General features: G+C 41.0%; 1 pseudogene; it reads right to left on the bottom strand.

Annotated features, from left to right (window-relative positions):
• Positions 1-1,081: 1,081 nt before the first annotated feature.
• On the bottom strand, positions 1,082-11,574 carry LOC131827943 (actin, cytoplasmic 1-like; annotated as a pseudogene).
• Between the last annotated feature and the right edge of the window lie 9,979 nt (positions 11,575-21,553).

The following is a 21,553-nucleotide window of genomic DNA, read 5'->3' as shown; positions in this document are numbered from 1 at the left end:
TGACTGGGTTCTTCTTAGGTTTTGGCTAATGGGAAGCATTGGCTGGAGATAAGATGGTAAGGAGAGAAAAGAAGACAGGATATTTCTACTGCTCTTGCTGTGTTTTGGGAAGGGTCTTTGGCACTGTTTGTCAAACAGTCCTTTTCTCCATGGTCCAAGCTTCCATTGGCAAGTCCTGTCAATTCCCACTGGACAGCCCTGGCCCCTGGGCTCCGATACCACCACCTCCTCCCATTGTTCTTCCAACTCAAAAGGTAGCAGTGGCTTTCTGCTTTTGTTGCTACTTGGATTCCCTCTTTTTTACCTTTTTGCCCTTTCAACTCTGCCTACACCTATTTAACCAGTCCCCCTTATTGAATTCCTTTTTTTGAACTCTTTCTTGTGAGTTCGTTCTTTCTTTCTTCCTTCCTTCCTTCCTTCCTTTCTTTCTCTCTTTTATTCCTTCCTTTCCTCTTTCTTTTCTTTCCTTTAAGGTGTGCACTTTATTGAACTGGATTTAAGTCAGTGCACAGGTAAGCCCATGCCTCAACTTCCCTCCCAGGGAGACCAAAAGCCTTCATCATACACCTCAAGTTGGGGAGATAGAGAGGACCATGATGGCAGACCATTCAAAATAAAACAAAAAGAACAAGTGTTAAGGAGAAGATTAAAAAAATTGGACTACATAATTTATACAAAAGCAATGCCATCACCCTCTCCTGTGTAGACTCTGGGGAGGACTGGCCCTTCTCTTCACGGAGAAATGGGGATGCTTTTGGGAAGGCAAGGGACTTTCTGTAACAATGCATCTCATGATATTTGGAAAGACACTTAAAAAAAGCAATGTACAATTGGTCCTCTGCCACATTGTAGAACTTTAGGGATACTTGCTCCAACCAACTGCTGTCACCTTTACTGTTCCAGCTTTTAAATCCTGAGTCAAATGCCCAAGAACAAAACAAACACGCCCTCCAATCCAAAATCAAAACCAAAACAAAACAAATTAAAATAAGCAAACGAACAAAGAAAGCCATGCCAATCTCATCTCGTTTTTTGCACAAGTTAAGTTTTGTCCAAAAAGGGTGGAAGGCAATGAGTCCACCTAGAAGTACCTGCAGTGGATGATGGAGGGGTGGGACTCGTCGTCCTCCTGTTTGCTTCCTGAGCCGCATCTGCTGGAAGGTGGACAGCGAGGCCGGGATGGAGCCGCCAATCCACACAGGGTACTTGTACTCAGGCTGTGCAATGATCTTGATCTTCATGGTGTTGGGCGACAGGGCGGTGGTCTCTTGCATCTCATCAGCAATGCTGGGGAACACGGTGGTGCCCCCTGATAGCCCAATGTTGATTTTGAGGTCCTTGTGGTTGTCAACGTCACACTTCATGTTGGATTTGAAGGTATTTTGAGGATGCCACAGGATTCCTGTCCAGGAAGGAAGACTGGAAGAGGACCTCAGGGCAGCAGAACCGATGGTGATGCTAATGGTGATGGCCTGCCCATCTATCAGCTCACAGCTTCTCCAGGGAGGAGCTGGAGGCTGGGTGGCCATCTCCTGCTCAAAGTCCTGGGTGACATAACACAGCTTCTTCTTGATGTCACACATGATTTCCTGCTCAGCAGGGATGGTGGTGAACCTGTGGACACTCAGCAGCATGCAGGGTTCCTCAGAGGCCGCGCGCAGCTTGTTGTAGGAGGTGTGGTGTCAGATCTTTTCCATGTCATGTTTGATGGGGTACTTCAGGGTCAGGATGCCCCTCTTGCTCTGGGTCTCATTGCCCATGTGGGAGTCCTTCTGGCCCATGCCTACCATAATGTCCTGGGGCCAGGTTCGCCCCATAATAGAGGGGAAGGCTGCCTAGCGGGTGTTGTGATCGGCAAAGTCGGCCTTGCATGTGTGGGAGCTATTGTTGACCCTGAGTGCAACATATCTTCATCCATGGTGAATTGGTGGTAGTGCAGACCCATGAGAGCTAGGGGCCTTTGTTTGCAGGAAGGACGCAGTCTCTGGGGTGGTGAGCTCTGTTTCCTTGATTCTGAATAACAGCCTTTAAATTTCATTGACATTTTTCTTCTAAAAGTAAGTATTCTCTATCAACCTCAACACCATTATCACTTAGGGGAAGTAATAATACCTTCCTAATATCATCTAATACTCCAGTTCCTATTAATGTTTCCTCACTTGTCTCCAAAATGCTTTTTATAGTGATTTCTTCAAAGTAATGCAATCAATGTTAAATCATTTTTTGATTATTATGTCTTTTCTTTTCTTTTTTTAAGCTTCTCTTAATCTGGAACAATTCCAGGATTTTATTTTCCTCTATGACATTGACTTTTTGAGGGCCCAAAGTTGTCCTCTAGAATTTTCCACATTTTAGATTTTTTTCTGATTTTTTTTCTCTTGGTGCTGCTGGACTTATTCCTAAACTTCTTACATTATTTCATAATCTGGAAGTTAGGTATAAAAGCTTGACTAAATTCAAATCAAAAATTTTTGGCAGGAGTGCTTTTTAGATGTTATTTATTTCATATTGTGTCATACCAGAAAACAACATGAGTGAAATATTTAATCATTTAGTTAAGATTATGACTATTAGATCTTTTTATTTTTAATGGCAGCTAAATCTTATAAGCAGTCAATAATAAGGGCAGTTACCACTTTTGCATTTGTTTTTGTCAATTTTGTAACCTTGTATGATAACTAACTGAATGTTAGTATTATATTTCTATGACATTTTTAAGCTTATGTTTTATAGGTATAGCTTAGTGAACTATGTTATTTCTATAGAATGCTATCTTGTAAATTGTACATGTTCTGTGAGTATTCGTGAAATGAATGGCCAGCCATGAGTTTTAGAGCAGTGTGATTTCTTGCTCTTTTATCTTAGTTCTTCTTTTACTGATCTCTTTTTTGCTAATCTCCTCTACTCTTAGCCTTTATATCCAGCAAAAAAAACAAAACAAAACAAAACAAAACAAAAAATGAAATAAGAATGGTTAGATCTAAAGTCAACTTTTTTCTGCCCATTCATATTTGTTGACTCAATATGTTTGAAAATGAACTCATCATCTTTCCTACCAAACTTGCTCTTCTCCTTTTATTGCTTAATATGGTGGTTAGCATCATTCAATGGCACCAACTCCCAGGTAAACATGCATTTTTGGCCCCTGACTGTTATTCACACCCCTTATCCAATTAATCCTCAAGGTGTGTCCATTCTGCCTTTCTGGCTGTGTCTTTTTCAATAACTTGAATCTTAACCCCATTACTCAAGTTCAGTTTTTCACCAACCCTTAAGTAAACTATCAGAAACTGCCCTCCCTGCTTCCAGGCTCACACCCTCAAATCTTTCTTCTACATTACTTCCAGAAAGTTCATTCTGATATGCAGATTTCCTCATTTCATTTTCCTGCTTAAAGTATTTTAATTGCTCTCCATCACCTACAGGATGCAAAGCCCTCCATGTCAAGGTGCTGTTCCACTCTCCAGTGTCTCATCTTGAGGCTCTGCTTCTTGCACCCTGACCTCCTACACTAGCCCTCACATGTCACGACTCTACAACAGGCTATGCGTATTTATCAACACACTTGTATCTGCGTTGTTTCCACCTGGTTACCTCTGATGATGCTTCAATCTCAGCTAAAGATCTGTCTTTATGTGAATCCTTCTGTGATGCTCTCTGACAAAGTATTCTTGAATCCCAGTACCTAGCTCAGTGCTGGTACAAGGAAGTGAGCCGTAATTTCCTCCAGCCCACTGAAGGGGTACTCAGCCACACTTCTCCCTCCAATCCTCCAAAGGCTTTCCCTGATCCTTCCTTCCTCCTAAATTAGCCTCTATCCCCATTAATTACTCTTACAGCAAAATTTTCCTGATTTGTCTAGGCTCATGATGGCGACATGGAAATATAAAGATACTAAAAATATAAAAAAAAAATATCACAAAGATGAAGACTCAAGGCTTGAAGCCGAGATCCTCAGGCCAGCAACAGGGCTCTGGCCTAGACCCATAGAGAAAGGCTAGGGACAGAAGTCTAATGAGGTCACAGAAATGATCAGGCCAGTTATGTCATCGCCAGGAGTCAAGTCAAGGGCCAAAATCCAAATCAGGACATAGGAACCACAGCAGGGCTAAAGCCTAGAAAAGGAACCACAAGAATCTCACTGTATTGTTCTTTTCATCTCATCTTTGGGACTGGGAGGTCAATGATGAGTCTAGAAATTTGTAGTTTGTGACATCACAAAATAGTCCTGATAATAGCTATATAAGAAGGAAGAGTGGGCATCAGTCTTAAATTGTGGTACACTAAATAACCATTTCTTTTTCTTGAATGAATCACTCTGTGTTTTTCTGCATCATAGGCAAATGAAAAACAGGGACCTAAGAAAGAATAAAAATAAACCAATGTTGAATTTTAACAAGGCCAATTCAGAAGAATGCAAATACTACTGCATGAATCTGGGTAGGAGAAGGAAAAATGTCTTAAAAGATAATTATACAAAGAATGATAAAAATAGCAGTAGAATGTATGGGAAAATGTTACCCATGAAAAAGGAAAAAAAAAAAAGCACTCTCTCTTAACTTCCTTATTTGCTTGGTATTGGTAATCATGTCATTCTTCCTCCTGAAATCTTCCAATGCTTTCCTAATGCATTTGGAACAAAACCCCAAATCCTTAGTATGACCTGCAAAGTCCTGGGCTCTGGCTCCTGCTGACATTTCCAGCTGCATCTCACACCTCTCTTGTCTGTCACTGGGTTCTAAGCACATAGGCCTTTCTACTGGTTTCCAAAGACGCCGAGGCCCTTCTTTCCTTAGGGCCTTTTGCAGATATTTCACCTTTTTCTGGCATGGTCCCCTTGCCCCTGATTTAGTGCCAGCTTCTCCTGGCTATATTTCTCCCCACAGCCCTCAAAAGACTTTCTCCGATCCCTCTTTCCATCTAAATTAGCCTCTATCCCCATTAATCTCTCTCCTAGCAAAATTTTCCTTTATCGCGCTAATCAAAATTTGTAATCGTTGGTTCATCTGGGAGGTCATTTATTTGATATTTGAGAGCTCCAGAAGTGTAGAAACCATGACTTTTTTGCTTATAGCTAGACAGTAGAAACTCAACAGTTAAGTCAATTGAATGAAAACAGAAAGGGAAGATGAAAAAATGGACTGGTGCAATCATCTTTGCGGCACAGGCTCCTATTTATCCCTCAATCTCTCTCGCTATTATCTTTTCGTCATTAGTAATAGAGTCTCAATCTTGACTCAAACACACTCTTGACCAGAAGAAGACTACATTTCCCCAGACTCTTATGCAGCATGTTATAGGTCTGTGACTAATACTGGTTAACAGGATCTAAGGGGAAGTAGCATTTGCAATTAATGAGAAAGATCTTTGGAGGGGAGTTGTATGTCTCATTCTTTGACCTCTCATCCTTTCTATTGGTTGGAGTAAAGACATGATGGTTGGAATGCCTGCAGCCAAAGTGACATGCGGTGGCATGCAAAGAGTAACATAGCACGAAGTAGAAGGACCCAGATCCCCAAGGATTTTGTGGAACAGAGCTGCCATATTAGGTTGGGACTATGGAACTGTGACAGCTGTACCTTATCCTAATGGGTAAGCGCAGGTAAGGTGCTGTGGCACAGGGAATGGGACTTAAGGAAATCTGAGCGGGGTTTTGAGAGCATTGACATTAAAAGATGGAAGGACATTCTATGGATAACATGCTCCATTCATATATGCACTAAGTAATGAAATAGCATGGTGTATTTAGCTAATGATAATTAGAACTCTGGGATCATCAATATACAAGAGCTAGAGCAAGAGCAGTTTATAAATAAACAGTTTACAAAACCAGATTTTAAATAATAGAAGATTGAAATTGTGGCAGAGACTACTTCCAAAATCCCTGCTCCCCTTCCTTCCCAACTCTGGTGTGATTGTTCATAATTATGAAATATTTCCACTTCTCCTCCTTTTGTTTTTGTTGTTGTTGTGGGTTTTTTTTGTTTGTTTGTTTTGTTTTGTTTTGTTTTAGTGGGGGAAGGGAGGAACAGAGGGAGAAGGAGAGAGAGAATCTTAAGCAGGCTCCATGCCTGCTCTAGTGTGGAGCCAGACTCATGGCTCAATCTTACAATCCTGAGATCATGACCCAAGCTGAAATCAAGAGTTAGACGCTTAACCCACAGGGCCACCCTGGCGTCCCTCTTCTTTTGATAAATGATAAAATTGTACTTTTTCTGTCCCTTTGTAGGTAGATTCACTATGTGACTTTGGCCAATAAAATGTAAATCTTAAGAACTAGAGTAAGATTCATGCTCTCTCTCTCTCTTTCTCTAGTATGATAACTGGAAATGATTCTGATAGTGGTTTTGGGTTTCAGAGTGAAAACACCATGGATCAGAGCCCTAACAATCCAGGTTGGTTATGTCATGTGAGAGGAAAACAAGCCTTTGTTGTTTTAAGCCTTGAAGATTTTGATTGTTACTGCCGTTTTACTTAGAGTGGCAGTGTACTTAGATAAGGTAAGCTTTCCCAGGCTCTTTTGCAGCTAGGTGTTGTCAGACAACTGTTTGCTGCAAGACCCAGTACAAGGATTGTCTTTAACTCCTAGGAAGACTGCATAAAGGAAGTCCCATAACCAGCGAGGATCCTTTTTGCCTTTCGGCTCGTCCTTTTTTCTGGCATCTGGAATTCAGGCAACAATCTCTGACATTCAGAGAAGAGACCATGAAGCAATACAATTTCTTATGAAACTAAACATGTGACTACTGTAGAGCCCAGTAATTGTCCTCTTGGGCATTTATCCTAGAGAAATGAAAACTTATGTTCATGCGAATACCTGTCCATGAATGCTCAAAGGTGTTTTATTCATAATAGTAGAAAACTACAAACAACCTAGAATTTCAACAGGTGAATGGTTAACCAAATGGCACACACAGGTCTATACCATGGAATACCACTTAGCAATACAAAGCAAACAAGCTCTTGATACATGAGATATGCAACAACCCAGGTGACTCTCCAGAGAATTCTGCCAAGTGATAAACCCCAAATGTAACCTACTACATGATTCCATTTATACAACATTCTCAAAGTGATAAAATTGTATATACAGGGAACAGATTAGCATTGCAATTTGTGCTGATGAAAATGTCTATCTCTACTATTATCACTGTCAATATCCTGGTGTGAGATTCTACTATAGATTTACAAGATGTCATCATTGGGGAGAACTAGGTAAAGGGCTCATAAGATCTCTCTGTATTAGTTTTTACAATTGCATGTAAATCTAAAATGATCTCAAAAATTTTCATTAAAAAAACAAAAAGAGTTAAGAAAGAAAAAAGAAAAACCCACTGAAGTCAGATTTCTCCCAGATGAGTTAAAAAAGGATGAGTTAGGCTGGAGTCTTTGGGCTATTGCTGGTTGGGGGATTCCTAACAGGAAGGGGGGTGAAATGTTGGTGGTGAGAGCTGAGGAGGGGCAAGGAGGGTCAGCAGGAGGGGGTCCTCAGAGCAGGGCAAGGGGGAAGCACTTACAGTCCTTTGAAGGGCTCACAAGGTTACCCTCTGATGGAGTCAGAGGATTTTGAGGTAAGTTCAGCCAGAAAAGGGGTGAGAGCCAGCAGAGGATCTCACAAGTCACAAGCAGTTGTAAGAGAGGCCCTCATCCCTTGTCAATTCCCACAGCAGAAGAGCTGGTGTAATGGGCGGCTCATTACTATCACCTGGGAGCTTTTGAAAGTACTGGAGCTTTTGAAAGTACTGCTACCCAGACCTCACCCCCAGACACCTCACCTTGAGTCTGATGGACTCTAAGACCCATGTTACACTACCTTCCAAAGACACGGTACAGGGCATCTCCCTTCCAATGCCCCTCTCCCATTTGGGGTACCAATCACCCATCAAAGATCAATGGTCAGCCAGAGCCCAAGGTCTGCCTTCAAGACCAGGCCGCTAGCCACGGGTTCCTGTGGCTTCTCTGCACTGAGGAGACATATAACAACACAGACAGAGGCTAAGTGTTCGCAAGAAAAACATGATAAATGAAAGTCATACAGTGGGGAACGGGAAGATCGCCTGGAGGCTTGAAGCGCTTAGTTTGCATGCGCACAAGGAATGAGTTATTAGGGATAGCAACAATAGGGCTTTCTCAGAAATGGAAGATGCCTTTTACTAAACATTACTTAGAACAAATCTCATATCATACCTTAATGTTTACAAAGGAGACAGAGGGAGAGAGGGCAGGAAGGAACAGATTTCCCAGGGGAGGAAATTGCAATGAGAACAAGTAATCTGGATCAAGCCAGAGCATGTTTGAGCAAAAAGGATACCCGACGACGGAGGAAACTCTAAGGATGAGATAGGATTTTACATAGCAGGAGCCCCAAACGAGATTGATTTTCAACTGTTTTAAAGTGGGGACTATCGTCTAATGCCAGAGCAAGAAGTTCGGTAAATGAACACTATTTCCTACAGATTCTGATGCTCGAAGACTTTTCCCAAGTTCAGAATAAATATTTTTAAGTGAAAGACAGCTTCAACTCCCAACCATAGGGAAATGGTTGGGTAAATCCAACCATTGGATTTGTGCACAAATCCAGTGCACAGCACGAGGAATAATATGCTACCTTTACAAATGACGCCCATGAAAAGAACCCGGAGAACACAGACCGATCGGGTTAAATAAAGAAAGCAAGACACAAACTGTGAGTGCTTTCAACTATGTGTGAAATGTGTATTTTCTTTTATACTTCTTCACTGTACATTTCTAAATTTCCATCAAGGAGTATATATTATTTTAATAAGAAGAACCAAAAACAAAAACAAACAAACAAACAAAAGAACCAAAACCAAATGTTGTTTATCATCTGATAGCCCTATTTCATGTTTCATATCCTTCTTTCCCCACCAAAGTGTTCACAGAAGCACGTTGATAGCTCTGCAAAGTTCCTAGCTACTGATCTCTCCCTCAGCTATAGGCACAACTATTTACTTATTTATTTTAATTTTTTTATTTCTTTAAAAGATTTATTTATTTATTTAGGAGAGAGAGGTAGCGAGAAAAAGCACAAGCAGGGAGGAGAGGGGGAGGCAGCCTCCCCCAGTGAACAGGGAGCACTATGCAGGGCTCGATCCCAGGACCCTGGGATCATGACCTGAGCCGAAGGCAGCGGCTTAACCCACTGAGCCACCCAGGTGCCCTGACACGGGTATTTATTACTCAGGCTTCCTTCTCCCAGTGCTGCCCTTGCCAAGCATTTTATGCCTCCAGTGGCTTTTTTCTGAAGATACTCTATTGGCTTTGGGGAAGTCTCTGAGAATACCTGAACTGCTAGGTGGGCATCCTCCAACATTTAGCACATACTCTTTTCCATAACAGTTTGTATTTGTTTTCTCCTGCTGAGTAACACATTAGTACCGACTTGGTGGTTGAGAATAATTCTTTTATCTCATGTTTGCTGTGGCTCAGGAATCCAAGTATGGATTAGCTGGGTCCTTGGCTCGGGGTCTCTCAAGACTGATATTAAAGTATTGGCAAAGGCTGTGATCTCTTCTGAGGCTCAGGATTCTTTTCAAGATCAATTTTTGTTGTTGTTTTGTTGTTTGTTTGATTGCTTTGCTAAAATTCAGTCTTTCTGAGATTTTGGGACTGACCCACATTTTCCTGCTTTTTATTGGCTAGGAGTCACTTTTAGCTATCAGAGGCCATTTCTATGTGACCCTCTCACAGCATATCAGCTAACTTCTTCAAGGCCAGTGGAGAGTAGCAGTTGCTGCTTTGTGTCTCTTTTAGAGACACCTGATTAGGTCAGGCCCACCCAAAGTAACCCTTTGGTTAGCTTGAAGTTGACCGAATAAGGTCCTTGTTCACATCTACAAAATCCTTTCACCTTCGCCACATAATTATGAGAGTACTATTCTATCATAATCACAGGTCCTTCCCACTCAAGGGTAAGAGATCGTATAGGTGGGTATACCAGAGATTATGTCTTGGGGCCCATGTTAGAGTTTTACCTTCCACAAGGTTACAGAAGTAAATTAAGGGTACTGCAAATGCTGGACTCAAATTAATTTAACATATATTCTGACTGAAATTCATAATAAAAATAATACATTCTTAATACACCACATGCCATTTTTTTTGTGCACATTTCAACATTGTCTTGCAATTTGTGTTTGTTTAAAGAATTTCCCAAGAATGTAACGTAAGCTACTTTAAAAAAAATGAAAGTACCATTTGCAATAGTTATTCAGGTAATCTGGATTCTCTCTAGGCTATAAAACCAATGAAGGGATAAAAGAATCAACTGAAGAACCAAACACAGCCTGGAAATAAATTAGAGGCAGAGGAGAATAAAGGAATATTTACCATTTTTCACCTGGTGGGGGGAATACATTTCAGATTTCCATTTAACACAAAAGTACTGCGGCTAGAAAATTGAAAAAATTTTCAGAAGTAAGTACTGAGATAGGGTGGGGTTATGTGATGCGTCTTGAGGCAGGAGGGGTGCGGCCCTGAAAAGGTGTAGCTGGTGCTCTCTGGGGTTAAGAGACAGTCTGCTCTCTTGCCTCATGGCCAAGTAGCTCTCCAGTATTTCCAGCCCAGCTGGGATGATAACAGTAATGGCTAGAACTTTGATGACATTTACCATGTATCGGGCATTGGTCAAAGCTCTTTCTCCAAAGTAACTCATTGAGTCTTTGCAATAATTCTGTAAGGTATGTGTGCTATTCCTATTATTATTACAGGTTGAACCCCTCCATTGTTGTTTTATCTTCATCTTTTCTGCTTAGCAGCTCTTTTCTATTTTTTTTTACAACACTATAGCTCCTGCTCTTCATTGTCATTTTTTTCATCAGCTGTTTTGTGCAGTGGCTGATCTTGTGGCTAACTTCCTTCCCTGTAAGCTTTGAATACTTTCATGACAAACATTTTCAGGGCCTCTGCTAGGACTCAACCTATTCCATGTTCACCTTAATTAGATGAGAGCCACATCCCCTTGTGTTTCTAGGAATAGCTTTGTGGACAGTGCAGCCTCCCAAACATTTCCACCATTCACAGTGGAACAGAATTTAGAGCATGTTTGGTTGCAAGTGGCTGAAACCTGAGCCAAATGATCTAAACCATAAAATAATAGAAGAGTTCTCACACATCTTAAGGGTACTGAAGTATCCCAGAAGTGAGCCCACCGAAGAAGCTCATAGAAAACACAGTAGCACGGTGAACTTTCGGTTCCAGAGTCTCAGAGGCAAGCACTATGAGCTCACTTCTTGACTCTTGCCTCTGCTCGGCCTCATTTTGCAGCTTGGCCATCTCTACTTGGCAGAGAAGATGGCAGTTGCTAGCTCCAGGGCTGCCCCATCCCACTTTATCCAATATGACATCGAGAGGGTCTTCTCCATCCAGCTTCTGAGTGTCCCTCTGAGGGAAAGATTCTGGTTGGCCTGGTTGGGGAGGCTTGCAAGTGGCCCAGCCCAGGTGAGGTTCCCCCTGGGTTTCCGAGTAGGAGTGAAGCATGTCACTGAGTTTACTGGGAGAGTTGTTGCTTCTCACGGGGAAGGAGGCTTTGTTTCTGACGGGATGCGGACTCATGGTCTGTGACAAAACCTGTCGAGCCACTGAGCAGTGTAAGTTGGGAGATCTTCAAATATAACTTAATCTGCAATAAAGCGTCTAAATCATATTCTCCCTAACATTCAGTTTTCATTTGTGTGATGTGATTTAAGATACGGTTTGCCCTGGATATAAACCGCAGAACATGATTCGGTGAGAAAAGCACAGTGCTGCCCAAGCCATAGTGAGCTTCATGCCTATGCACACCCACAAATTAAAAATCACAGGTACAGGAAAATCTCACCCCCAGGAGGGAGAAAACTTAAAAAACCAGAACAAGGGGCCAGAGCAGGGCCTTGTCGAGCCCCAAGTTAGCATTTGATGTATTACTAGTTAAGATGGTGATGCAGGCAGCTGACATAGAGCACCATGGCCTGGAGAGCACCCGGGAGCTTGATGGGAGATGTCGGAAGGCCACTTGAGCGGGAGACTGAAGGGGTGTCAACAAGTGACAAGGGTACTTTTTGCCTCTAATGGGAAGCATCAGAAACTGCCAGTAAATGCTGTGCTCCAATACAGGTTTTCCTACAATTAACAACCCAGGCTCTGGAGGTAACTAAAGAAGGGGAATGAGGTAGGACTGGGGAAGGCGGAAGAGGCATTTGTGAACTACGTCACTAATCTGAACTTGTGAAGAGTTCTGGGATTTTCTCGTGGGACCACACCTTGAAAGCCTCCATCTGGATAAAATCAGGATGAAATGTTTGCTGACTGCTTGTACCCTAAGAGGGCGTGGCGGCGGGGGTGGGGGAGATGCTTTTTCTAAGAGCTTCTGGAAGCTTCTTTTCAAGGAAGCCTCTGTCATAAAAAAGACAATAGGATGTTTGCAGTTTCCTCTCTCCCTTCCTCCCTTCCTCCCTTCCTTCTTTTCTTCCTTCCTTCCTTCCTTCCTTTTTTCTTGATAAATTCTAGCTGACGGTAATTCAGAACCATGCTCTGTGTTATTTAGTTTTCTTTTATGCAGGAATGCTATGCTTGGACATGTCATGAACTTAGCAAAGAAAAAGAATATGCCTTTTAAAATATTTAGTACCCCAAATTTGGAACCCAGAAAATTGGAATCTATGAAGAATGCACTTCTAAATCTTTAACTTGGCACCTCTAGGGGGTTGTGGGTGGGAGCAGGGTAGGGGGATGTAATTCAAATACCAGCCTGGAGGAATCATTTGGATTACGACGTAAGAAATGGAAGAAGTTATTGTAATGAGGTCAGTTCTGGTCCTTATGTTATTAGCCGACCAGCGAGGACACAGACGAGGTAGAACAGAAATTAATTAGAGTATTATGGGGGCTTTACAATCTAAGGTATTCAGAAACTTAGTAAAACTAGGTCTGTGTTCTTAAAAAAAAGATTATAGAGAGACCTTATTAAAGCACAGAAGGCTCAGCTATTTAAGATGGTGACATACATAGAGGCAGGAATGTGCAAAGAGAAGCTGAAAGGCAGCCAGGCCCTGAAGGAATTTCAGTGGAATTTCTTCACCGGAGGAGTAGTTAATAAATAGAGCAGATTTCTAAGGGCAGAAACTAGAGCAGCTACTACAAATAGTTTTTTTTTTTTTTTTTTTTTTGGTAAAGGAAGGGAGTGATAGGAAGTTAGAGAGGAAAACGTTGAAACAAAGAAAATAAGCCTTTTAGCTAGCAATCCTGGCTGCCTCCCATGCAAATATGTCTTCTCCCAGACACGGGGAATATTGTGTCATTTAATAATCATAAAACACACTGTAGAGTTGGTCTTGGGTATTAGTTTTAGATTAATGCTCGATATCATTAAGAAATGCATGTAATAGAACACTTTTCAAAAGTCTGAGAGACCATTTGCTTTGTCTTGCTGCCAATGTGTCTGCTATTTTCCGTGGCACAGAAGGACAGAACGGAGGGCTAGAAAATCCTTTTGTGCTCTGGGACAGTCTCCCCTCCCGCTTGGATATAGGGCTCTTCCTCCTAGTCTGATGCACGAAGCTTTCTCTGGGACAGTGTTAATATACTGAGCGTTTATGAATCCGAAGCTCTGATTTTTTTTTTTTTTTTTTTTAAATCTCTATTCTCCTCAATCAGGTAGGTTGGGATGGTTACTAGCTCATTGTGCGCGAGGGTTTTTATGCTTCAGATTGTCAAATGATGATGAAAAGGGAATGGATAGAAGTATGCGTTTCTTTGGGCCAACATATCTGCTACTTCATCAATATGCAGATTTCCTCTGCCTCAGCAGTCAAAAAATTTTTTTTTAACCAAGATTCAACTCGGCAAAAACTGACTAAAATTTGCCAATTGATTCATGGGGTTGGAACTCTTATCCATTATCTCTGTTAGCAGTTCTCTTTGTGGGGCCCTCTCATAAGCCATGAAAATGGAAAGAAATATTTACCAAAAACCTTGAGATTCCATGGCAGAAGGGTTCCGTCAGGACACCAGACCCTGCGAATGGTGAGGCTGACCGGTGTGCAAGAGGACTGGCCTCGTCACACAGCAGCACCTCCCAGATCTTGGGCCTTATGATCTCCTGGGACAGATGTAAAAGTGCAGATTTCTGGGCTCCATGCTCAGACCTACTGGAATAGAATTCCTAAGTTTGGGACCTGCGGACCTGCATTTTTTTTTTTTTTTTTCCAGACACACAGGTGATTCTGAGATACATGGGCCTGGAGGACCGGGATGTATAATTTGAAGGGGAAGACATGACAGGGACCAAGAAGGAAAACTTATGGATATTTGCTTTCCTTTCAGCACAGACCTGGCTGGGAAAAGCGATGTCAGTAGTCACAGTGGATCCCAAAATGCAGGGATTCCGGTGGGGGGTGGGGCGGGGGACCAGACAAGCATGGCACATAGGAAATTGCAAGTCTGTGTAGGAGTAGACTGTGGCCAAGCGACAGGCAAGCATTTGGAGAGTTCACTAAAAGGTATCAAATAGGTAATGAATGGAATATTCTGATGCCATGTGTGCATTGGAGATCATGGTTTATAAATCCGGCCAACTCAAGCTCGAAACAATCCGCTTACACATTGAAGGAAAGCCTAAAGCGTGAGCTAGACCCAGAGAAATTGAAGGTATGAATGGTAATCTCTCTTGCCGATCCCTTGGCTGGCAGAGGGCGTGGTACCTTGATCAACAGTCCCCTGGGTTGTAGCGGTGGGAGAGATTCCCATAAAGGAACTCAGGATGCATTTAGCAAAAGTAAGTTTGTAAAATGGAGTCGGCGTGAGGCATCCAAAATAAACTACTCCTTCAACCAAAAAGCAAACCAGGGAGAGTCAGTCTCACTAAGTGAAGAGCCAGCAATCAGAAGCCCTCCATTAAGTAGGATGGGGTAGGTGGTCAAAGGGCCAGAGAAGAATCAGGAAGTTCTTAGGAACTGGGGCGCAAAGAGGCAGAGTTAGCTGGAGGACAGGTACTCTGCTGTTAAAGGGAGACCTATCATGATGTTCTGCTGCTTATCAAAGATCTAGGGGGCTGGCTCTGGTCCCCTGCCACTAGACCCTCCCCAGTCTGTCATAGTTGCCTAGTTGCCCTCTGTGAACCCTCTCTGGGCCAGGGTACTGTCTGCTCTGCATTTCTGCTTGGGTGTCAGCTGACATACTGTTTAACATCTTGCCTCCTCTGCCTTGGGATTTCTCGCCCTCATGTTTCCATGGGAACTGTTAAATCGTCATGAGTTCCATTCTCTTGTCTGTTCCCCTCTGGGTCAACCTCGTTAGTCTTAGGGGACCCCATGGCTTAGGACAGCTAGGCCGGCACCATGGTTGGTTAAATAGGCCTTTGTGGATTGGCCTGGGAACCATACCACTATTTATAATAATTTTTTTCTATGGGGAAATTCTTTGAGTTCCAAACACCCTGTTGACTAGTGACCTTTTAGAACACAACAATCCTATCTAGGCTCCACAGTGGGGTGAGATCACTAGGAGTTGTCAGAGCCAAGCTGGGAACAGTAAAGCAAGGGCAGGCCAAGCTGGGGTGAGATAGTAAGTTCATAGCAGAGAGATTTCAAAGTCAAGTAGAGATTGGAACTTCTAAATATATGGATGAATCTAAGATCAATCTTGCTGGGTTAGGAGCCGACCAGGGAGCGGGTAGATTAGGTGAGGGAAACCAAGGCAAGTAAAATGTGCCACAGGACTGAAGATATATGGTGGCCGAGCCTTTGTTATCACACCCAGACCCCCACCCCCTATCCCCCACCCCCCACCCATGGGGCCTGAATGCTTTGAAGTGGGAAACTTGGCATCTGTTCCCCCACTGAGTAAATAAAGCACAATCCCTAGGGATGGGGGGAACAGAGAGGCTTATCAAGAGCAATAATGGTCTTGGGTTGTGTTTCTCTCAGTACGATTTCCTCCACCCAGATCCCTTAGGGTCATCACTCAGATCTCTGTTGCTGCTCCTTTCTCTCTTATTTTCTTTTTCTCTCTTCCTGTTCACAGAGAATTTCTCCAGATCAACAGCCCCAAATTTCCAGCCTCTCTGTGTCTGCAAGGACACCCCACCTGTCCCATTGCAGTGATGAGCAGAGCTTCAAGGTTGTGCTTTGACTTCAGACCAACTTCTCTACTTCTGCAGACAACCTCATCACCTCCTGCCTATTTGCAAGTGGACTTTCTCCTACATCACCACCCACTGGAACATTAATTAAAATAAAAATGTGAGGGACACCTGGGTGGCTCAGTCAGTTAAGCATCTGCTTTTGGCTCAGATCTGGAATCCAGGGTCTTGGAATCCAGCCCTGTGTGGGATTCCCTGCTCAGCAGGGGGCCTGCTTCTTCTGTTCCCCATTCCCCTGCTTGTGCTCTCTTGCTCTCTCTGTCAAATAAATAAATAAGTCTTTAACAATTAAAAAATAAAATAAAAATATGTAATGTCTTCCACTGTGAAGCTAGCCATACCTTGCCTCCACATTTCTCCCCAACTTCTGTCCTATATCTCTGCCCTTTTATAGCAAACTCTAAGAGTTGGTCTTCTCAAATGTTCTGTAATTCTCTTATTTTCTCTCTCCTTTCTCAGTTACAGCTTTATTGAGATATAATTCACACCATAAAATTCACGCACTTGAAACATTCAATGACTTCTAGTATATTCACTAAGTTATCAACTATCCCCACAATCAATTTGAGAACATTTTCATCACTTCAAGAAGAAATTCTATACCCAATTGATCATTTCTCCCATTTTCCTCAATTCACTTCCAGGACCTAAGCAATCCCTAATACACTCCCTGTCCCTATAGTTTTGCCTACTGTAGACATTTCATATACATAGAATCACACACTATGTGGTCTTTTGTGACTGGCTTCTTGAACTTAGCATATTTTTAAAGCTCATCTATACTGAACCATGTATCAGTACTTCATTTCTTCTCATGGCCAAATAATATTGTATGGATACACCATATTTTATTTATCCATTTGCCAGTTAACGAACATGTGCTTTGTTTTTGGTTTGTGGCTATTATGAACAATGTTGCTATGAACACTCATATGTGAGTGTTTGTGTGAGCATAAGTTTTAATTTCTTTTTCAGTTCTCAAAGTTTTGTGTGGATAAATTACTTCTGTACCTAGCAATGAAATTGATGGGTCCTATACTAAACCTATGTTTGACATTTTGAGTAAGGGCCAAACTATTTTCCAAAGTGGCTGCACCAATGTACATTCCCATTAGCAATGTACAAGGTTTCAGTTTCAACAGTTTTAATCAAAACTTGGTTGCAGTCTGTCTTTTTATTATAGCCCCCTAGTGACTAGGAAGTGGTGTTGATTTCCATTTCCCTGATGGCTAATGATTTTGAGTATCCATTCGTGTGTGTATTGGTCATTTGTACATTTTCTTTGGGGAAATGTCTATTCATATCCTTTGCCTGGTTTTTAATTGGGCTGTCTTTTTTTTTTATCAAGTTGTAAGACTTCTCTATATATCTTAAATACAAGTTCCTTGTCAGATATATGATTTCCGATTATTTGCTTCCATATTGTGGACTGTCTTTTCATTCTTTTTTTTTTTTTTAAAGATTTTATTTATTTATTTGACAGAGAGAGATCACAAGTAGATGGAGAGGCAGGCAGAGAGAGAGAGGGAGAGAGAGGGAAGCAGGCTCCCTGCTGAGCAGAGAGCCTGATGCGGGACCCGATCTCAGGACCCTGAGATCATGACCTGAGCTGAAGGCAGCGGCTTAACTCACTGAGCCACCCAGGTGCCCTGTCTTTTCATTCTTAATGATGCTTAATGATTTGTGTATTGTTTAATATCCACACACTTGTAAATTTTCCAAATCTGTTAACTGATTTTCAATTTCACTCCATAGTGCTCTGAGAAAAAACAAAAAGGATTAAAGAGATTAAAAAGGCATTTTAAACCTTTTAAATATGTTGATGTTGTTTTATAGCCTACCATAGAAAGTTCTACATGCACTTGAGAATGAATATACCACCGTGGTGAATGTAGTGTATTATAGGTACCTATTAAGTTTAGTTGGTTTACAGAGCTAGTCAAGTGTTCTATTTTCTTGTCAATCTTGTGTCTAGTTGTTCTATCCATTAGTTAAAGAGGGAAATTGAAGTCTCTAGCTATTATTGTTGAATTATCTATTTCTCCCTTCAGTTCTGTCAGTTCTTGCTTCATATATTTTGAGGGTTCTGTTTGGTGTGCATGTTTATAATTGCTGTATGTTTCAAATTATTTGGACTTTATTTTAAATAAAATGTTCCTCTTTATATATAACATGCTGTTTCTTAAAGTCCATTTTTCCTGATCTTTCCCCCTCCCTTCCTTTCTTCCTTTCCTTCCTTCCTTCCTTCTCTCTTTTTCTTGTAAACTCTATGCCCAATAGATGCCCAATGTTCCCTCTTTCCTTCTTTCTTTCTCTCTCTCTCCTTCTCTTTCTTTCTTTTTTGTAAACTCTATGCCTGATATGGAGTTTGAATTCACAACCCCAAGATCAGGAGTCACATACTCCTCTACTGACTGAGCCAGTGAGGTGCCCCTAATATTGGCAGCTTTCTAATGATTATTGTGTACATGTTACATCTATTTCCATCTTTTTACTTTCAACCCATTTATAACTTTATTTTGTTATTTGAAAAATATTTTATTTTTATTATTTTCCCAAAATTATTATTTAAATTCTAGTTAGCCAATATATAGCATCATATTAGTTTCAGGGGTAGAATTTAGTGACTTGTCGCTTACCTATAAACCAGTGCCCATCATACCAAGTGCCCTCCTTCATACCCATCCCCCACTTAGCCCATCCTCCACCCACCTCCCTCCATCAACTCTCAGTTTATTTTCTATTGTTAAGAGTGTCTTATGGTTTGTTTCCCTCTCTCTCTTTTTTTCCCTTCCCATATGTTCATCTGTTTTGTTTCCTAAATTCCACATAGGAGTGAAATCACATAGCATTTATCTTGGACTGACTTATTTCACTTAGCGTAATACACTCTATCTCCATTCGTGTCATTGCAAATGTCAAGATTTCATTCTTTTGGATAGCTGAATAATATTCCATTGATTATATATACCACATTTTTAAAAAAGATTTTATTTATTTATTTGACAGAGAACACAAGTAGGCAGAGAGGCAGGCAGAGAGAGAGGAGGAAGCAGGCTCCCTGCTGAGCAGATGTAGGGCTCGATCCCAGGACCAGGGGATCATGACCTGAGCCGAAGGCAGAGGCTTTAACCCACTGAGCCACCCAGGTCCCCCTACCACATCTTCTTTATCCATTCATCAGTCGATGGACACTTGGGCTTTTTCCATAGTTTAGCTATCTAATGTGTGCCTCTTGAAGACAGAATATACCTGGAGCTTTTTGTTTTTTAAAATCAAGGCTAACATTCTCCACCTTTTGATTGGACTGTTTAATCCATTCACATTTAATATTATTATTGATCTAAGTAGACTTATATCTGCCATTTTAATTCTTATTTTTATATGTCTCACATCTTTTGTCTTATTCTTCCTTTTCTACTTTCTTTTGTATTAAGTAAATATTCTAGTGCAGCATTTTCATTCTTTCAGTTATTTCTCCAATATATATATTTTTTAGTTATTTTCTTAGTGGTTGTTCTACGGTTTATGATACACATCTTAACACTCATGTTCTCTCCTTAACCTTCTCTAAGAGGAATTGCATGCCCATTCCACCACTGAAAATGCTCAAAAAAGAAACATATTTTTAAATCCTAAAATAAATTTTCATTTTACTCAACTGACATCAGATTTGGTTAATATCTCCTTGTATTTTGAATCTTCCTTAATGTGGTTTCTGATATACCTCTTCTCATTCTTTCTTTCTACATCACTAGTTACTAACTCTCTGTTTCCTTTGATAATTCTTTTTCTTTCTCCAGACATCAAAAATATTATATTGGCTCAGGGCTTGCCGCGGATTTTCTTCTCATCTATCTTCACTCAGCAGTTAATTCAGCTCACTCAAGTCCATGATTCTTATTTCCCTAAGTACCAAGACTTCTAAATTACATTCTTAAAACCAACCTTGTTCTAAACTTGGAACTCCACATCCAACGGCCTTCGTAACATCTCCACTTGAAGTTCAATAGGCATCTAAATTTTAACACATCTAAAGCCAAACTGCCAAACTTGCTATACACCCAGTTTCTCCAGTTCAACTTTCTTCTTTTTTTTTTTTTTTTTTTTCTGGATGCTCAGGCCAGAAGTCTTGGAGTCACACTTGACTCTTTTGTTGTTGTTGTTTGTTTTATGTTTTTGGGTCTCACACTCCACATCCCATGTATTAACCAATCCTGTCAACTTTCTACCTTCAAATTTATCTGAAATTTAAATACCTCTCTGCTTTCTGCATTGTTACTGCTCTAACATAAGCCAAAATATTCCTTTATCTGCAAAATCCTTCTACCATTCCTTCCCTAGTATATTCATAGAGCACTGAGGGTGGTGTCCTTTGTAAAAAAATTTTTTTTTAAGTCAGGTAATGTACCTTCGGTATTGGACACTAACAGGCATGGCAGGCTAGTTTTTAGTGGGAGGCCTCCGATCCTCCCCTGTGTTTTTCTTTGCCGGTTGCTTGAGTATCTTTATAAACTGGCATGTTGTTTTCTCCAGAACGAGTGACCCAAGAGAGAGAGCAGCACAAGCTGTCTTTTTTTACGACCTAGCCTCAGAAGTCACACAGCATCCCTTTATCACATTCTATATATTAGATCCAAGTCCCTAAATCTGGCCCACATTTAAGGGGAAAAGAATTAGGTTTCTCTCTTTGAAGGGAGGGGTATTATAGAATTTAAAGACAGATATAAAATCACCATGATTTCTTCCTCATATTCTTTTCTAATCTCATTTCTTTACCCTCTTCCTTGTGTGCTCAACCACAGCCATGTTTATCTTTACTATTCCTAAAACATGACAGGAATGTTGCTACTTCAGGACAGGAACATTTGTTGTTCACTCCACCTGAAAGAGTCCCTCCAGACAGCCACATAACTCCCTTACCTCTCATATCTCTGCTCAAATAATACCTCATCATGCAGGGTTTTCCTGACCACTACAGCTAAATAGCATTTTATCCCTTCTGCCTCTCTCTCTATCTGCTTTACTTTGCATTGATTTTTTTCATAGTTTATATATATATTCACACACACCTACTCTTCCTGCTCTTAAATATAAACTCCCTGAAAGTAGGGATTTGGTGTTTTTTATTCATTACTGTAATCCCATTTCCTTGAACACTTGCCAGGCACATTGTAGATACTTGGTACATATTTTGTCATTGGATGAACACATTGAGTTACTCTGTTCATAATTACCTTGGGGGGTATATCTACCATGTGATACAATGAACATTTGGGGGAATCACTATTTCAGTAAATTAATTGAGAAGAAGAAATTGTATGGGTGGCTCTATTAACAACTTTTTTTTTTTTTTTAAAATTTGGGCAGTATTTTTTTTTATATTCTTACATGACATTTTATCCAAAATTATAC

The sequence above is a fragment of the Mustela lutreola genome, chromosome 3 (assembly GCF_030435805.1).
Source record: "Mustela lutreola isolate mMusLut2 chromosome 3, mMusLut2.pri, whole genome shotgun sequence".
NCBI lineage: Eukaryota > Metazoa > Chordata > Mammalia > Carnivora > Mustelidae > Mustela > Mustela lutreola.
Note: the sequence above shows the minus strand (reverse complement) of the source record. Positions and strands in the feature narration are given on the sequence as shown.